This window comes from Manis pentadactyla, chromosome 4 (genome assembly GCF_030020395.1).
Source record: "Manis pentadactyla isolate mManPen7 chromosome 4, mManPen7.hap1, whole genome shotgun sequence".
Lineage (NCBI taxonomy): Eukaryota > Metazoa > Chordata > Mammalia > Pholidota > Manidae > Manis > Manis pentadactyla.
In genome coordinates this window covers 78,497,725-78,517,231 of record NC_080022.1, presented here as the reverse complement: position 1 = coordinate 78,517,231, position 19,507 = coordinate 78,497,725, and the positions used below count along the sequence as shown (strand labels likewise).

The 19,507-nt window shown below is 42.8% G+C and overlaps 1 protein-coding gene across 2 annotated transcripts in view; it reads left to right on the top strand.

The window, feature by feature from the left end:
• The window catches only part of TGFBR3 (transforming growth factor beta receptor 3), a 186,785-nt gene that overhangs the window by 116,977 nt on the left and 50,301 nt on the right, over window positions 1-19,507 (top strand). The gene's annotated exons all lie outside the window — the stretch shown is intronic.

Here is a 19,507-nt window from a genome sequence, read left to right as displayed (position 1 = left end):
GGCCTGGGCTTTGGCTCCAGTTACGTGACAACTCTGGGGGCATCAGGAGCAATGCAGATACTGTAAATAGCCACTAGGTGTGTGGTCTCTGACCACAAAATAAATACGCACAACCCCATCTGTTTGTATATAACGCAGGCCTAATTTCTGATATGAGGATCTGTTTGTTGAGAAAGTGACACAGTGAGCTCCAAGATGAAAACATTTGTATTTTATAAAAAAGCTGGAACCCAGCTCTTGTGGAAAGATCCAAATATTACCTACTATTTGTAAATCATGTCCTTTTGAGTTTGCCAGAACATTCAAGTTTGCTAGTTGTGGAGAAATTGATGGGTTGTTTGGACGGAATTTTTGGGGTATGATATCATGTCTGATGATGAGCAGCACTGCCCTTTGCAGTGATAACTCACATTGTCGATTGCTAGAGCTACATGCTAACATCCTTAACTTCAGTGCCTTAGACTTTTAAACTTCTCTTGCCCAAAAGCACTCAAAATAAAGAGTCTTCAATTAATAGTCTTTCTCTTGCATAATAAATAAACTTTGCCTAATTAATGACTGTCCAGATCGATAGTTTCTTGTCTCTTGTATTTCAAGAGCACTTTAAAAAACTCAAAAGGTACCCATTGAAGAAAGTAATTTGTAATCAATACAGTTAATAAGTACATAAATGTGTAAAAAGGGGAGAAGGGAAAGCTCCTTTATAATAAAATGCTAATTAATAATGTAGAAGGACTGATGAAGTTAGAAAATCCTGATTTTTGCAACCATCATAGTAAAAGTTTATTAGGTAAGAGTCATCAATAGATGCTAAATCTAACAGAGGTAGAGAGTTTGAGGAACTGTATATTTACATAGTCTGAAATTACTTATTAATAACAAGAGAAAAAGCAGCAACTATATATAGTGGAGATAACCAGTAATACCTTACCAAAGTGATCAAAATTAACCTCACCAGATGGCACAGGGTGGACATTGTGTGTCTTTAAATGTAATAACTGAGAAACACCACTGCATCATTTATGTCATATTCTAGCTAAGCATGCACACAGTCTGAATCTAATCATGAGCAAATACTGGCAAAACCAAAGTGAGTGGCCTATCAAACCCAGACAGGTCTTCCTCTGTAAGCTCTTATGCTGAACTGGCTCCCTTATGCTCATAGTCATTGTCAGCGTTGTGTAACTGCAGGTATTTGTGATAGTCTAATAGCCATGGTCATGATGTCATATGTACATTTAGCCCATGCAGAGGTGTATTGTCCAACACTGTAGGCACAAGCTATGGGTGGCTATTTAAATTTAAATTAACTAAAATCAGAAATAGAGTTTCTCAGGCATACTAGCCACATTTCAGGGTCTCAGTGGGTCCATGAGGCACCAACTATGTGAGGCTACCACACGGGCAGGTTATGGAAGGATTATGAACAAATGCTTTGCCTGCCCTGGTGAATCCAAGCCATAACTTGTGGCAAGTTATTGAACTTCCCTAAGCCTGATCTTCCTCTGTTGCAATATGGGAATAGTAATATTCCCTACATTGTTGGGGTGTTATCTTGATTAAATGAGATCACAGTGTGAACTGTTTAGTCCAGTGCTTGGCACTGATAACTTCATGGACATTACCTGCCGCTGTCATCACTATTTGTTGTCTGTCATAGTAAAGAACCCTTGGGAAGGTTGTGGAATTTAGATTTCTAATCATAAAACATCTAGCTTGGCTAGTTGCAGGTTGAAAAGAGTTCCTATTCTTTGGGCTATAGTCCAGATGAAAAGTGTGGACCACATATATCATAGCTGTACTGATCACTTTCTGGATTCTGTCTTCAACCTACTACTCTGAGGGTTTTAAGGGAAAATATCTTACTCCTAGTTATTATATATTTGCTTTAATTTTGTGTAACTATAAGAACTGCTTCCTGGGCATTAGTGTAAGATGAACTAATGATGAAAAAAGGAGATAGTGTAAGTAAACAGTTTAACGTCAACCCTATTTTGAGTAGATCCCATGTAAGGAGATTGCAGATCAAGTGACAAACCTAAAATTACCAAACCAGGGGAGGCAGCATTGGGAGAAATCACAGATTTGCACTTTCCTTTCTTGTCCAGCCAGCTTTCTCTATGGAAAATGGTTTTCTCCCATCTGTACCTTTCTTCATGGCCTGGAAGAGATGGTGGAACATCTGTTGTTCATTCAGGTTCTCAGGTCAGTAGTGAGTGGGATAAGCTGCTTCACAAGCTGGCCAGCTCCCCCTAACCGAGGGTGTGTGACGTGGAGAAGGGAAGGTGAGCCCCTCCCTTGCTCTGTGGCCTGAGATGAATGTCAGGGTCCTCGAGTCATCAGGGTCTTCTCACTTACCTGATGGCTGTTGGAGCAGAAGGATCTGCCGCTCAATAGAAAACCAGTGGTAGCTCTGTGTGTCCATTTATTGTAGTGAAGGGTTAAAGTTTGGGGATCCCATAACTGCATTTTTCTACATAAAGTGTTTCATCCAGACACTTCAAAGGGCCATGGACTCTTCAGAAACAGGGGTTTAGCTGTTTCCATCACTGTCCTCTCCAAGGCTGCCCAGAGAGCTTGGAGTTGCTGAGGAGAGGGGTGGGTCTCGACTCTCAGTCCAAGAGGCATATGTCCTGATATGATGCTAAAGAATTTGTATTACCATCTTAAAGCTGTCTTTACTTTCTAGGTAGATTTATAATACTTTAGCAGTTGTTACTATTTTTTTTTTTAAAGTAAGGTGGTGAGAAAAGTTCAAGTAATGGTATCATGTGTCAGGATGGCCTTTTAATTTAAATTGACCCATCATTATTATAACTGGCCAGATTAAAAAAGAAAACCTTCCATAATTAGTTAGCAGAGCCTGTGTTACTCAAAACCTCTCAGCCAAGGGTGACTAAAAACATTATACTTCAATACCGTCTACCAAAAGTATCTGGCATTTCTGTCAAATCATTCCAGTCTTTCTTATGATTGCACAATGCAGGCAAGAGCGAGCATGTCAGGCAGGGAGAAAGTGGGATTGTGTTTCCTCTGCAAGTCAGTTCCTTTTCCTGATTGTTCTGATTGTTCTGGCTACTTAGGAAATGGGAGTGGGGTGAAGACTGATTCTTTTAGCCCTACAGTCAAGTAGTGGGTCTTCAAGTGTGAGTCTCTCTCTCTCTCTCTCTCTCTCTCACACATACACACACACACACACACACACACACCTCTCTCTCTCTCTCTCTCACACACACACACACACCTCTCTCTCTCTCTCTCTCTCTCACACACACACACACACACATATCTGCAGGCAATGGAGCTGTCACAGTTTTTCTTTTGCAGGGTGTATGGATGGCCCAGTGAATATCAACAGGTGTTAAAGTTGTCCCTCAGTGCAATTAGAAGTAAAAATAATCCTAGCCTCTCAGTCTGTCATGTTGAAACAAAATCTCTTAGAAGGATCATAAAAGCTTATTTTTAGTTTTGCAATTATTTACATGGAAAAAGAAGTAGGGTAGTTCAACTGGGCAATAGATGTCTGAACTTTCAACCTGAGTTTGCTAAAGAAAAAAAAAAAGACCAGGACAAGTCACAATACTATTGTTTTAAAAAACATTGTTTTTAAAATACTATTGTCTTTAAAAATACTACAATTAGAATAGAAATTTCTTCAAAAGAGAAACAAATTTGACCAATAAGCACATGCAAAGATGCTCAATATCATTAGTTGGTAGGAAAATGCAAATTTAAAACCACTATGAAATAAATGCCCCCTCACACCCGCTAGGGTGGCTGTAATAAGAAAGGCAGATAATAATAAATGTTGTTAAGGATGTAAGGAACCTGGAACCCCTATACATGCAAAATGGTGCTTTGGAAAACAATTGGGCAAAGCAGGTGTCTACAGAAAAATGTGTCCACAAATGTTTGTAGCAGCACTATTCTTAATAACCAAGAAGTGGAAACAACCCAAATGTCTATCAGTGGGTACTTAAAATGTGATATATTGATGTAATGGAGTATTATTTGGCCACTAAAAGAGATGATGTACTGATATAAACCACAACATGGATGAACCTTGTAAACAATACAAGTGAAAGAAGTATGGCACAAAGAGTCACATGCTGTGTGGTTCCATGGAAGCTACTCAGACAGGCAAAGCCATAGCGGTAGGAAGTAGCTCAGTGGTTGCCGAGGCTGGTGGGAAGTTAGAATGGAGAATGACCGTTAATGGTACGGAATTTATTTTGGGGGTGATAGAAATATTCTGGAATTAGTGGTAAATATACCACAATTGTGAATGTACTAAAAATACCACATTGACAGTTTAAAAGGCTGAATATTATGATACATGAATTATATCTCAGTGAAGTTAGAAAAAAAGTTCCTGTAGCACTCTTTGTGAAAGTTACATTGTAAAATCAATGAACTAAATTTAAAATGTATCTTTTTACTTTGTTCCACGTACCCATCGGATTTTTACAAAAATCTTGTGTTATTTGTATTCCAAGCCTGAGTGTTCTCCCCTGCAAGGTGTACAGGCTTGGAGCCCTGGGACAAGCAGAAATTCTCAAAAAGAGACCCTAATGCGTGGCTTCTAATATAAAATATCTAATCCAGAGGCCTTGGCCAGCCTTTTAATATCAGGCTTAGTTACTTTGCATGCTCATAAATTAAAAAAGAGCTAACATTAGGAAAATCTCAAAAACAAAAAGCAGCAGCTTTATCCAGCCTCACTCACTCTTCGGATTACTGTGCTGTGATGTATTTTTTTCCAGCCATTTATCATTAAAATCAGAAAAGAATGTATGTAAATGTGTATGTGTTTGAATGGAGGTGTTGGAGTGGAAGAATTTAGTGGTCTCTAGGTTAGGGTTTCCAGAGTTAATATTTGCCCATGCAATATTTGGGGCATACTTATACTAAGAAATTATTCATTGTTTATCTGAAATTCAAATTTAAGTGGGCGTCCTGTATTTTATCTGGCAGATCCACTCAGAGGAAAGTCAGGTTTTTGTTTCTATTTAACACCCTGGCCTGGGTGTCAGGAGACCTGAGTACCAGTCTTGGCTCTGCCACTGACTGGTTATATCACTGGACAAAATCACTTACCTGCTCAGGCCTCAGTTCCCTCATGTCTAAAGTGAGGACGTGGTACTAGCAAACCTCTACAGTTCCAGCTTTCAAGCTCTCTGCTTCTTTGATGATATGATTGCTAGATATTCTATGCCAATTTATTTGGAAACAGAAAATGGCAATTTAAACAGCGCCTCTTCAGCAAATCCAAGTAAATTTCAAGGCAGGGCAGTTAAAAAAAAAGAGAGAAACCCAATTCTGTGCTGTTGGCTTTAGATTAAACACCAATCAAAATTTAATCCTGATGAAAAATGTAAATTAATACCAGAAGCGTGCTTAATATTTAAAAACTAGCTTTGTATTTCTGAGAAGGGGGGAGGTGTGGATGAAGAAGTGGGGTTGCCAAAATCTGGCTTATTGCTTTTACTTAAACTTGTGGGGGTGGGGGGGTAGGGAGGGGAAAAAATCCAAATATTTTGGGCTTCTGCCACCAAACCACAGGCAGTGCTCTGGTTTGCACTGCAGGTTGGATGACTGACAAGACTCCGTGAAAAACAAGTGCTGTTTGTTTTCCTGTGCCCAGTATTTAACTGGAAATCAGAAGGCAAAATTTCCAATCAGTTGTTAAATAGCCCCAGATGGTGTGCTTAGCTCTGCGCTAGGAAGGGACATAGATACACAGCCTGTGCTGCAGCGCCAGCCAGGCATTCCTTTTCCCCAGGCCAAGTGATGTGTGACTGAGGCTGCAGTGTCCAAAAATGCCCAATGAGTACCTCACATTTAAGTTTGCCTGTGGAGGAGGGAACTTTAAAAAATTTTCTGGATTGTCTACTGTGTTGCACTTAAAGTTCTGGAAACGTTTTTTCTCTTTTCTAATATCTTCCTGTCCCTTGTTTGGCAGTTCTCGCCATGTTTAGAAAAACCTGACATTGTCATACCCGGTGTGACAGTGTATCTATTTCTTCATTAATCCCCCACCCAGCTTTTAGTGCCTGCTGGATGCTGACAGCTGCGCTAGGCGTGAAGGAGCCAGGGAGAGAGGGAGTGGATTGCCTGCCCTCGGTGCAACCTCCCGTTATGTAGGAGAGCTAGGTAAGAGACTGGGATTTGCAGTTCAGTGTAGTAAGTACCATTTCTGGATCCTGAAAATTGGAGAAACTGAGAATCTTCTTTTTCCAAATGCAATTAAGGCCACTCCTTCCGTGAGGCTGACTGAGGAGAAGCATGTGGCTGGCAGGTCAGGGTTATGGACACAAGGACAGCTTTTTGCTCAACCAGAAGTGTCACCTCTACATACTAGGGGTCTGGATATACCATTTTAGATTTTCCAGTGAGGTCTTTCCCCAGATGAGTTTTCTCTTAAAGGCAGATTAAATAACTAAACATTTCATGATTGGTTCCTCTTCTCTTTTCTTTTTTTAAAATGTCTCTTGTGGAATGACTCACTGTGTCCTGTGGGATATTCCAAGTGGTTGTGTACCAGGCATTTTTTTTCCAGAGGCTGCTTATCTGTTGGTTTTGTGGCTTGTCCATAAGAACTCTAATTATAAGAAGCTTGATCCTCTTATGAACTAGGGTTAGTCAACTGCCATATTTCCTAGGAACAAGTTTCGGGCCCTTTTGCGGTGAGAGAGCTCTTCCTAAATGTCTCTGTGACACTTAGAGGAGGAAGGAGCCCAGGTTCATTTCAGTTGGCAGGCCTGGTTCAGGAAGAGTTTTAGAAAGACTTCCTTGGATTTATCCTAAGTCTCTGGGTGAAGGCTGGTGAACGTTGTTGGTGAGTGGCCCCTTGGCCTTACGAGGTTTTTCGGGGTGTACTCTTCCTGATCAAGACATCCAGCCCCGGAGGGTTCACCTAAGCCTCGACTTTTCCTGGCTCTGCTGGACTTGCTGCATCCGGTCCTTGTGCAGGCATGTGCCGTAGCCCTGTGGAGGCTTCACTTTCATTAGTAAACTGAGGTTAAATAAACTCACTTTCACTGAGGTCTGGGGAAGGCTGGTGTTTCTTCGTGTAGACTCCCAAGAAGGTCAGTAAGGCTTTACTGTTTACGGCTGATCTGGCAGCCTGATGAATCTGCCCTTCCCAAGTGTTGGGCAATCATATCAAATATGACATCTCCGTGCCCTTCAGTAACATGGTGGGCAGCCTCCAGAGGGCTGTTTGATAGAGAAAGTGAGTGTTTTGATAAGAGAGGTTGCAGGATATTTTCCCATGTAATTGGGGCAGTGGGGGATCTGCCTTCTGGGAGATTCTGGTGAGGCTGACTTGACAGCTGGTGGCTGTGTCTTGGTGCTCTCATAAGATGCAGATGGTGAGGCCCTTGGTTAGCATTCCCCACAGGGGGCCTACATTCCCCACCTCTGGAATGGACCACAGGATGGCCCGACTCCTTCCTGGGTAGAGTCATTGGGTTCATTTGAGGCAACCCAGTTCTGGCACCCAAGCCTCCATCATCTGACTCCATGTCCAGGGAGAGCTGATTTTTGCAGGGGAGGATAGGGCCTCTTTAGCCCTTCTTGTTCCTTTGTCCAGGGTAGAACATGTATCCCAAGATCTACTTTTGCCCCAGGTCCTAACACCGCATCCTCAGGTGGCCTGGGGTCTTTGTTGCACTCTTGGGCTCTTCATGCCCCTGGGTCAAGGGAGTCATTGCTCGTCTGCTGCTGCCTGTCCCGCATAAGCAGTGACTGATACCGCTGTGATACGAGGACCCAGTCAGGGGCTTGTGCATCTGTCACCTCTGGCAGAAGCCCACAGTGATCACTGTCCATGTGATCTCCAGACCTTCCATCTTTATCACATTGAACCTGTTCTGGATATTTTGTAGTTTCTGGGTGATACAGACTGCTGAGTGATGTTCAGAGCTGTTTAGAGCCAACACTGGTCACCCTTGAAAACAGGGTTTTGACGTCCTTTTCTAGCATTTTGGATAAGAAAGCTATGGTTCTGTCATGAGAAATGAATTGTGTCCTGACACACTCAAGATCTGTCAGACAACTCTTGCAGCCTGTTGTGAGGATTTGTATGCACATATGTGTATAACTGACAAACACTTAGAGTTTGTACCATGTGCTAGGCACTCTTCTAAGCACTTTGCATATATTACCTTATTTACTCTTCATATAAGCCTATGAAGTAGGTACTATTATTATCTTCATTTTTAAGATGAGGACTGACAAAGAGGTTAACTTGTCATATAGCTAGTAAGTTGTGGCCATAACCCATGAAAAGTACCTAGAATAGTGCCTGGCATATAGTAAGTCCTCAGTAAGTATGAATAATAATAATAGCAAGTATTTTTTAGTGACAGGGATTAGTAGTTTAAGCTAAATTTCCCCTACTTTCTCCCTTTATATCACGTATTCCAGATTTTGTTCCTGAGATTGAACGAAGTTATACTTTGAATGGGAGCAAGTAGGTGTAGCCAGGGGTATTAAATTTTAATTGCACACCGTCATCTGGCCCAGGATTCTTAGGTTATATGATTTTCTCTGTGATCTAGATGTAGGAGGTAGTCCTGATCAAACTTAATTGTAAATAACAGCAGTATTCCTAGATACCATGTGAAGCCTCTGATATAGTGTTGGCAGTTCCCTACCACTGGTTGGAAGTTAGCCACAGTAGCTGACACCTTAAAAAAAAAGGCATTGTAGCAGTGATTAACAACCACCTCCCCCAGGTGCTTTGAGCCTCTTTTTACTTGATTTATTTTTCCTTTTACATGGAATCCCTGCCGTTATCCTTCAATGACAGATAGTACAAGGAAGGTAGTTGGCTATCCTCCTGAGGAATGTACACAATCTAGGTGCCCCCTTTTTTCCAGAGGGGTAAATGGAGACCTCATGACTATATAGTCATACCACCTGACTCAGAGTCATGACTGCAATGTCATCTAACCCTGGTCTCCAGCCTGGAGCTGCTAATGACTGTCCCAGGGTCTGGGCTTCAGAGTTGAATTTATAGAGCCAAATAAGGGCCTCATTCACCTAACCCAGGGAAGAGCTGGTGTGGAATTGCCCATCTGGTCTCATTTCAGCGAGTGAAAGTGTAAAGTGAATGGCATATTTCAGTACTTGGATCTAGGTCATGCCTGTATTTCACTTGGGTAAGGATTTTAAAATGCTCGACCTCTTTCCCAACATGTTTCTCTGGGCTGTGGCTGGCCTGTCCCTGAATCAGCTCTACCAGGACACCCTGCTTTGATATCTGCATCTGTCCTTAGCCTTCCGGGGGCCATTTATTTCCCTGTTAATTGACATTAAATGTGTTCGGTTCCACCTCCCTGGCCTTGGCCTACGAGATCATTGGTTGTTTTCAGAGACTGTTAAATGTATTCTGGAAAATGGGGATGAGCACAAGAACATGGCTACCTTTGTTTGAGAGCTTGTTACAAAGTTCAAGAGGGCTCCAATCATTTTTGGAGCAGAAGGTGACACCTCCATCCTGCCCCTGCAAAAGAAATGCCCTTTAGAACCTTTTTCCCTGCCAAACTGTTCTTAGGTGTATGATTTCTGGGCCAGAGTACGCTTCTCCATTACCTCAAACATTCACAGAGGCTGCGTTAGTCTGGGTTTGTGCAGAGAAAGGGAACCAGTAGGGAATAGATATGAAGGGATTTACTGTCACAAATTGACTTATGCCATTGTGGGGGCAGGTGAGACAAGTCATAAATCTACAGGGCTGGCGGTCAGAAATGGCAGCTGGAACTGTCTGGCATGGGCCAAAGCCGCTGTCACAGGTGGGATTTCATCTTCCTTCGGGAAGCCTCAGTTCTGCACTAAGACCTTTCAACTGATTAGATCAGATCTACACAGATTATCTGGGATACTCTTCCTTACTTAGAGCCCCCTGATTATGAACTTTAATTACATATACAAAATACCTTCACAGTATCATCTGAGATTTGTGTTTGATTGAATAATTCGAGGCTATTGCCAAGCCAAGTTGACATACACAGCTGACTATCACAGGAGCATTTCACCTTAAATTTACAGCCTGATATTCTCCCCATGCTGCCTCTGCCATATTCAGTCATTTTCAGATCCTTGGCAGTTGTTGTTTTCTATAACAGATCTCTCTTCTTCCAGCCAAGTAATTATTTTGTTTCCATAACAGTCATTACTGTTTCCATCTGGCCCATCCTCTCCTCTTCTCCTCCACTTTCACCAGCACAATTCTGCAGGTTGCTGGAGAAGGGGAGAAAGAGAAGGAAACAGCCCCAGGAGGAGAATCTCTGTGCAAGAGGTGGGAAGCAGGCACACCCCCTGCTTTGCCTTACTATCCCTTTTCACTCTCCGGAGAGCCTGCATTTGTATTGCATAGTTTCTGAAGTCCAACAGAGTTTGAATCTGTACTCGTTTCTTGCTAAACAGTATAACCTGGGGCCTTACCTAACCTCCCAGAGCCCCAATGTCCTCATATTCAGATGTGAGGATTCAGACTCTATGAAACGTGCTTAGTAAATGATCAGTAAGAGACTTTATCATTATTATCTACAAGTGTTCTATTAATAGGGAGCTGAGGGGGGGCTCTGTCTACCTGGCTCTACTGATTTCTTGAGTTTGGTAATGGACCACTCCATGGTGGTAGAGTAGAAAGAGCTCTAGTGTGAGAAATGAGGTCTTTGGTTCTGTTGTCAACCCTGTTTTCTAGCAGCTCTGTGCCTTGGGCATATCCTGTAGCTTCTCTCTTACAGCCTTAATTTCATTGTCTGTAAAATGGAACTTTTATTGTCAGTCTTCACAAAGAGAAACTGTAAAGAGAATTCAGGAACCTATTTGGAGCCAAGTGTTGGTAAAATTCAGTTTGTGTCCTTAAACCTGGGTTAACAGACGGGATATAACTTGAAAGAAAAAAACAAAAGAAAGAATCCTTCTAGGTTTTCCCAGAAGCATATTTGTAGGGCAAAAATAGATTGAGGATCATGGCAAGTGATAGTAATAATGCCAACATTTTATTTTTTCCTGAAACACACCCTTTAGATTCAAGAACACTTTAAATTTTGGGTCAAGCCCCTCCTAACACCATGTTAACTGGAAGATGAGAAAGGGTTAATTTAGGAGTCCGGAGAGATGATTAAGTAAGGCCATTGAGGATCCATGTGTGGCCTGGGGACTCTACTTTGGAAAACTCTACATGATAAAGCAACTATGCTTCATTAATCTGCTAACCTGTGGGGACCGAGCCTGTCTCTCAGATGGCTGATGTTGCTTCTCTTTGTGTGTATACATATTCACATATACTATCATTTCTGTAACATTTCCATGGGAGGTTAGAGTATTGCTTTTGTACTGGCTCACTTTCAAGTTTGTGCATGTTTATATTCGGAGGGCAGCATCTGAGAGCTTTCCCCTTGGACAAGTATAAACATGTAGAGTGTTAAGAACAGAGGACAGTTTCAGTCCTTTAGTTCTTTATATTTCAGCAAAAATAAAAATTAAAAGCAGAGGATGATCCTCATGAATGTTTTGAGAAAAACTGTTAAATATGTTCTAAGTCATTTTATTATTGGAAGAAAGTAATCTGGTTTTGGATACAAAAGAAAAACACTCAAGAATTTTAAAGTGGTTCCATGGATTTGTGCCTCTTGAATGCACAATTGGCAGATACCATAATCACATGGCTCATGAATATGTAGCATTACAAATTATGACTGTAGGTTCATGGGCATGGATGTTATTATTTCTTTAAAACAAACTTAAAAAAAAACACTGAGTCATGATATATGGTTAATAGAAAACATGTTTTAGATCACATTTCATATCATGTGGCTTTAGAGGAAATAGGCAAGCACAGTCCTCCCAGGGGTGAGGTAGGGAGAACGTGTGATTTTCCTCTATGAGAATGTAGGGTTTAGTCCTCATCTGGGAGGTAAATATTTCAGTACCGTTCCAGGACTTTATATAAGGTCGTTTTTACTGGACTTTGTGCACAAAATACACCAAAGCATAATCTCCTAATGCCTTTATGCGTGGGCACTGTTATGAGGTTAGGGCTAATCTGTATAGATCACAATAATATCCGTCAAACTAAATCTTAGGGAAATGCTTATTCTACTTGACTATGTGCCCTTTTCCCCCCTAGAATTGAACTAGCAAATACTTGGCACAGCAGGTGTTTCTAAAATGTCAGTGTGTTTTTCTTTGCTTTATTTGTTTTCCTTGTTTTGCTCTATTTTCCTTAGCAGGCAACTCTAAAAAGAGTTTGTTAGGAGTCGGAAAAGGAAAAGTAGAAGTTACGTGAAGGGCAGGACAGAAGGGGAGCTGCTCCTGAGGTGCAAGTGCTGAACCTTGACCAGCGCCAACGTCATGCAGATGTGTGAGTTGGCTGTGTGAGTTTGAGCAGCCCCACGGAGCTGGAACCCCAAAAGCAGGCACTCAGCCAGCTGATAACTCAAGCTCCAAATGGACCACAGCTGGGTTATAGGGCAGTGTGTGTGATTCCTAGAATAGATTTTCCTCTGAGTCCAGCAGGCTTTTCTTTACCACTGGGGAGCTGTGGCTCCTATCATTTCTTAAGACCCATTTCTTTCTTTTTATATGTGCAGGAAGATGACTCCATCCATGACTTAGCTTTACTCTCCCCTGTTGGGTTTTTTTGCTTTTTGTTTTTTTAACCAATGCAGGGGAGAAGGTTTTTGCTTGCTCTCCAAGCATCATGTTCATGGTTTACAAAGATTTTTTGGAATTTAAATAATATTTGCATCTATGGCCTAAAGCAGTGATCCTCAGTTATTGCACTAGAATCATGAAGTTGGGGGTGCGGGAGAGATAACAGTGCAGTTCCCTGGATCCAACATTCCCACCCCACCCTGGGATCTGCATTTTAACATAGTTCCATCTGGTATATACTGGTCTACGGATCACACTTAGGGAAGCCTCGGGCTTGAGATGTCCTCTTGACATTGATTTACATTCTGTGACCAGATCAAGAAGCAGATGTGTGGATGGACATTATCAGTTCATCCTTCCTTAGAGTCATATTAAAGGAAGCTCTAGAACAATTCTACATAACAGAAATAAACTGCAAACCACGTAGGTAATTTTTAATCTTCTATTAGTGCATTAAAAAAGGAAATAGTGAAGTTAGTTGTAATGGCATATATATTTAAGCCAATATATGAAAAATAGTATCACTTAACATGTAATTAGTAAGCAATTATTGAGAATTTTAAACCTTTTTCTTGTACTATATGTAACAGTACAAAACCTGGTATGTATTTTTCATTTCAACATAGGTTGATTTAACTAGGAGCATTTCAAGCACTCAGTAGTGGCATGTGGCTAGTGACTATTGCATTGAACAGCTGTAGAGCAAGGATGGCTTGCCCTGGGCCCCTGACAGGCACATGACTGATCATGACCCTCATTCCCATTTCTCTGCTAGTCCTAAATATCACCTCAGAATCCTTCTTAGCACTGAACTTTAGGCAGGCACTGCCAATTGATCAGACCTCAAGATTCATTCATTCATTAAACAAATACCTATCGAGTGTCTTTTCTGTATGCAACACTGTTCAAGGGGCTTGCAATAAACCCATCAGTAAAGCAGACTTAAGATTATAGCCTCTGAAGGAGCATACATTCTAGTGGGAGGAGATGGGCAGTAAGCATAATAAATAAGGTGACTATACTATATAACAGAAATAACATATAAAGCAGTTTGGGGGAAAATCAAGATGATGAAAGTGGTTGGGTTATAGTTTTCAATAGGTCCCACTGAGAAGGTCACATGAGTGGACTTGAAGGAGGTGGGGAGTAACTTTGGATGAGACTTAACTGCCCCCCGTGACCTGGCGTGGCCTGCATTTTCCTGAGGACCATTCATCTGAGCATCCTTTCTGAGGTGGTGGTAATAAGGCAGGAGGAGGGGGATCAGGCTGGATGAGGCCCTACAGTGAGGCACCATCCATGGCAGAGCTTCTCTCTGCCTCCTCACTGAAGATCAAACCAACTTGGGAGAGGCCCACAGAGAGACTGTGAGGCACCTGCCAGGCCTCTGAGTCAGCTGACATGCTGAGCTAAGTGCTAAAATGAAGAACCTCGGTTCCAGGAAAACGGTGACTGCACCCATTTGCCAGGATTTGTTCACTTCACTTGGACTCAGGAGATCAGTCTCGAGGCTTCAGGGGATCTGCTGAGGACTTTAAGAGTTAAAGCTTAAACGCAGGTGTGGAAACAAAAGGGCTGGTTGCCTCTTTTGCTTTTTTCTTGCTCTTTTGGACAAGGTTGTTGAATGTGATCCAGAAAAAATAATAAACTTGGCTCCTGTTGCCTAGCCGTAAGTTCTTGTAATAAAACTCCCAGCTCTGGCAGATAGAGTAATGTTCTGCTCTTTAAAAAAGTCTCATAGCCTAACCAGAATTTCAAATACAAACACTGTGCGTGGTTTAAGTAGGGAAGAGCATTAGGGAGAGGAGATGGCTCTGTGTGCGTCTCGGCAGGCTGGGCTCTGCTGGGCAGTAAAGTGCTTCACGATTGCCCCTTCAACAGATGCTTGCTAAGGATCAGGATTCTTGGAGCTCAGCACTCTGTTCATTCCCACAGGAAGATATTTGTCATGTCAGAGGATTGAGTTTTAATTAGCAAACAGGAGGAAAGTTCAGGGGATTCTGGGGGGAAAATATGGAAACCACTAAATGATTTAATAATTGGTTTTTAGGTGGAGTTATTGGGTGAAAAATCAAATCATTAGCTTTCAAGCCTGGCTGAAAGCCCTTCCTGGGCAGTGAGGGAAGTAAGGAGATTGAGTTACAGAGATGAAGAAGTTATGGCATATCTTCTCCATAAGTAGCATTGAGCTTTCAGTCAACAATTATTGAGTCCTTGCTTCATGCCAAGCACTGTGCCAGGCCTAGGAGGTTCAGAATGAACAAGGCACTTTCTTGGCCCTCGAGGTGTACTTTGTGAGTGAGGTTGGCAGGTTTGATGATAAAAGCACAAGAGGTGTGCACTAGGCATGTGTAGGCAGCTGCAGCCCGAGGAGGAAAAGGGAGCCTGGGAGGCCTCCCAGAGGTGGACCCCCGTGGGAGGACAAGCAGGCCATGGCAGGTGAGCGAGGAGGGATGCGCAGTCCAGGGTGGGAGCAGGATGTAAAGACCTGGGAGCCTGACGCAGGATGATGCGTTTTGCCACTAAGTGATTCCATATGGTGAGTACGTGGGGGAGTGGTGGGAAGTGGGGCGGGCAGAGGCCCTCTCTGGTCATTTGCCAGTTAAAATGCTTAGATACTATCCTGCATCATCATGTGTTTACTTTTTAGAAACTTCTCCCAGGTGGCAGTGTGGAGGAGGAACAGGGGGGAGACAACTTGGAGTTAGGAGGTTAGTGTAATGGTTGAGATACAAGGTTGGTTGAGACAGTAGGGCCAGAAATGGAGGGTAACATGGCAAGAACCTATAAATAAGGTGGAGGATGGGGGATGAAATAAATAGCCTCGGGAAGTTTCTGTCATTTTATCCAAATATAAAATCCTTGCTCTTAACATATTTTAAAAAACAACTTCAGTTACTTATGTAGTAGTTTCTTTGCAATGGTGGTTGTAACCCTTCCTTATATTGGAAAAATAGTATTTTCCCTCTGCTTCTTGTTCTTTGTTATTCTCTTTACATCTATGTTCTTCCACAAACTTTTCATGCAAGCCAGACTCTAGGAAGGGTACCACAGCCTGAAGATTAGGCAGAGAGTGTTGACTGGTAGAGTAAAGGACTGACATGGACACACACACCCTTCAGCAGAGTCTCTTGACAGGCTCTAGTATCACGTCCTCACAGACAAAATGAGGATAGGCCACAGGGCCACTTTGTGTTTGGTGACAGGCTGAGACCCCAGCAAGCACGGCTCAGTGTGCTTGGGCCAGTGTGGGAGTGCACCCGTCCACACACCGGCGTGACCCTGGAGGCACAGACCTCGGCCTGGTCCTGTGTGGCTTCACAGGGATTTAGGTGAATGTGTAGAAGGTACTCATGTGAAATTTTAGCGATATTGACAGCTAACAGAATAAGGATTTTTATGTGTTCTCTACAGACTTGAAATATGGGTCTATAAAATAACTATTTAAGACTTTTATTTGTACTAAAGAATGACTGGTGAACAGAAATGTGTGAAGAGCCTTACTCTGAAATAAAGACCTGGGGATTTATGTTCCATCATCATACCACCAGCTCCCTGCCACTCTTTCTCCCTTGGATTATTCCAGAAGTCTCATACTGGTCTCCTGCTCTTGGTCTGGTCTCTGCTCAGTCTAGACTAGCCAGAGCAGCCAGAGTGGTCCTGTTAAACATCTGTTAGATGTTCTCATGAACTCTCAGTGGGCACCCAGACTAAACACCACAGTGCTTGCCAGTGGTTGGCAAGATCCTACTGGACCTATTGGTCTCCTGCAACTTCTCTGACCTTTGCTCCCATCCGTCTCCCCCTCATCCCTGTGCTCCAGCCATCCCTACGGCCTCCTCGCTCTTGCTTCCCCATGCCAGACCTTTACATTCGTTGCTGTCTCAACCACAAGTGCTCTTCCCTGTGACCTCTATGTGGCTGGCTCTCTTCTTCAGGTCTCACTGCTCAGTGGCTTTCTTTGTTAGACTTTCCCTATCACAACATTTAAAAGTATAGAACCCCTTTCCTCATCTCTCAATTTGCTTCATAGCACTTACTACCACGTTATATATTTTACTTATTTTGCTCCTCTAACTTCCTTACTAGGCTATATTGTTCCACAAGGATGGGGAATTTTGTCTGTTGCCTTCTCCACTGTAACTCCAGCACCCGGAACAGTGCCTGGTGCAGAGGTGAAAGGCACTCAGTAAATTGGACGTATGTTTAAAGCATAAATTAATGAATATGAGATAATAGGGTTCACTTGATATACAAGCTAATGGGATCTGGGGTTGTGTGCAGTGTCCACATATAAGTAGAGAGAGATTGATTGTAAGGAATTGGCTCGTGTGACTATGGTGTCCAGCAAGTCCAAAATCTGCAAAGCCAGTGTTCCAGTTGGAATCTGCAAGCCAGGAGGCTGCTGTAGAACCTGGAAGAGCTGATGTCCTGGTTTAAAGCTGTCAGGAAGGAGGATTCTCGCTTACTCTCTGGGAAGGCTGGCTTTTTGTTCTATTCAGGTCTTCAACTGATTAGATGAGACCCTCTCTCATTGATGAAAAGGCAATCTACTCTACTTAGTCCACCAATCTAAGCATTAATTTCATCCAAAAACACCTCACAGAAATACTCAGAATAATGTTTGACCAAATATCTGGGCACCTTGTAGCCCAATCCAGTTGACACATAAAATTAACCATCACAGTACATTTGTCAGACCACATCCAAAACCCTGAGTCTTGTCATGGGTACCGCATTTCAGAGACTATGCTGGTGAAGCTCTGGCATCCATGGTGTCTGGGGTGGGGGGAGTTGAGGGCCTTGAATTTTTGCTCCAACAAAGTGAAGTTGTGATCAGGGTCCAGTGACATCTTCAGATATTTGAAGGCTTGACTCATGGAAGAAAGAGGAGGCATTCTTTGGTCTGTAAGGCACAGCTCAGACAAGTCGATTGAAGGCATTCTATCTAATCTGTAGATAGAAAGTAAGCACAGAAATCCTCTGTCCTGGGAGCTAGCAAGGTCTTCTTTCTGGAAGGGCTTGAGAAGAGGCCAGCTGTGACCAGGAGTCAGAAGTTTCCCTGCTCTGGCCTTGCCCTGCAGCTGACTCTCTGGCCTCATGTAGGCGATTCACTTCTGCGAGGTGTCCTCCTTTCTACCATGGAAATCAAGGAAGCCAGCGCACAAGTCATCCTGAGGAGCAGTTGGAAATAACAGTGCCTTCTAAACCTCAGTGGGGGTTGGCAAAAGCTGTTGTCAGTGTGCAGGCTTATCAGAGCCAGGGGAACTGGTGCTTCAGAGAGTGCTGCCTAACCCCTGCTGGAGCGGGGAATTTCCACTGACCTGCAGACAGGGACACTTCACTGCCCCTGGCAGCTTTACTTTCTTATTGGAATGTGCCTGAGGAGTGGCAGTTAACTCCTTTTCCAAATTCCTCAGCCCTGAGTGTATGATCCTTGTTGCTGCTGGCCCTGGAGAAGGCAGATTCGAGCAGGGTTGATGTTGCATGGAGGGATCAGCCAGGAGTTGCCCCTTCTTGAAGCATCAGCTTTGCAATATCACTTCCCATTCCTTTAGGATGCATTTTGAAGTTGTTCCCTATTTCTTCTCTTATTTACACTGTTCACATTCTTGCCTCTGGAATGTACCAGGGAGATATGTCCCACCTTCCACTCAGAAGAAATGTACTCAGTGTATAATATATTTAAAACCCAAGTATTTTATTTGATGGCTGTGACATGAATGAGGACAAAACGAGCTGAACAGAGATGCTCACCTAAATGTTCAGAGTGGTGCTGGCAGCAGGACAAAGGCCTTTGGACTGTTGTGTTTTTTGTTGGTGATAGGCTTGATAACAATGAGTTTCTAGCACAAGTGCTTTTTGTGAAAAGATTTTACCACAGTGCTTAAGTCAGGATATCAGATGAACATTGCTTGAAGTTTAGTGTTGTGAGTAGCTAAGCCTCAGAGGATTTCTACTTAAGTTGGCTTGGGTGTCATTTGGCAGGTAAATGGTTCAGGAGGTTTTCTTATGCAGGTGTTGTCAAAACAAGGTTGACACTAAACTAGGCCCACTGGCTTTGCTTATGACTGGATTGGGACATTTATTAAATGTCATTACCACATTTCATGGCACTTCATGGTGCTTGAGACATAGTAGGTATGCAGTAAATAACTATTGTTAGTGTAACATCATAGTTTATGCAACTTATTAATGGTCAATTCTGGGCTTCCAATACCGATACAAACCAGCATCGTTATCTCACTATTAAGTACTGAACAGCCCAATTCCTCTTGTAGAAAGGATGATCAGTTTGGGGATCCAGTAGATGTTTGAGTGGTAGTCACATCTGGTCAGTCCAAAGTGTAGATCAGGTGTTCTCAGTCACAGTACTATTGCATTTCGCATAATTCTGCATTGCATGTGTGTCGGGGGGCAGGGGGGTGTTCCCGGTGGGGGGATTCCCAGTGGGAAAGGGGCTTCTCCATTGCAGGAGGTTTAGCAGCATGCCTGGCCTTTACTGACTAGATGCCAGTAGCTTCTGCCTTCCTGTTGTGATAAACAAAAATGTTTCCAGACATTACCAGAGTCTCCTGGGGAACAAAATCCTCTGCTTAAGACCTACTGGTGTAGAGGAAGCTGTGAGGTGCCCACACTGCCCCTGACCTATAATGGTGCTTTTCAAATTGTGGATCACACAGTACTTACTAGGCAAGGCTTTTCAACCATGGCTACACATTGGAATCACCCAGGAAGTTTTAAAGTATTCTGATGCCAGGGTCCCACCCCAAAGATTCTAACTGGTCTGTGGTGTGGCCTGGGCTCTTTGGTTATTTAGAAGCTCTTAGATCTT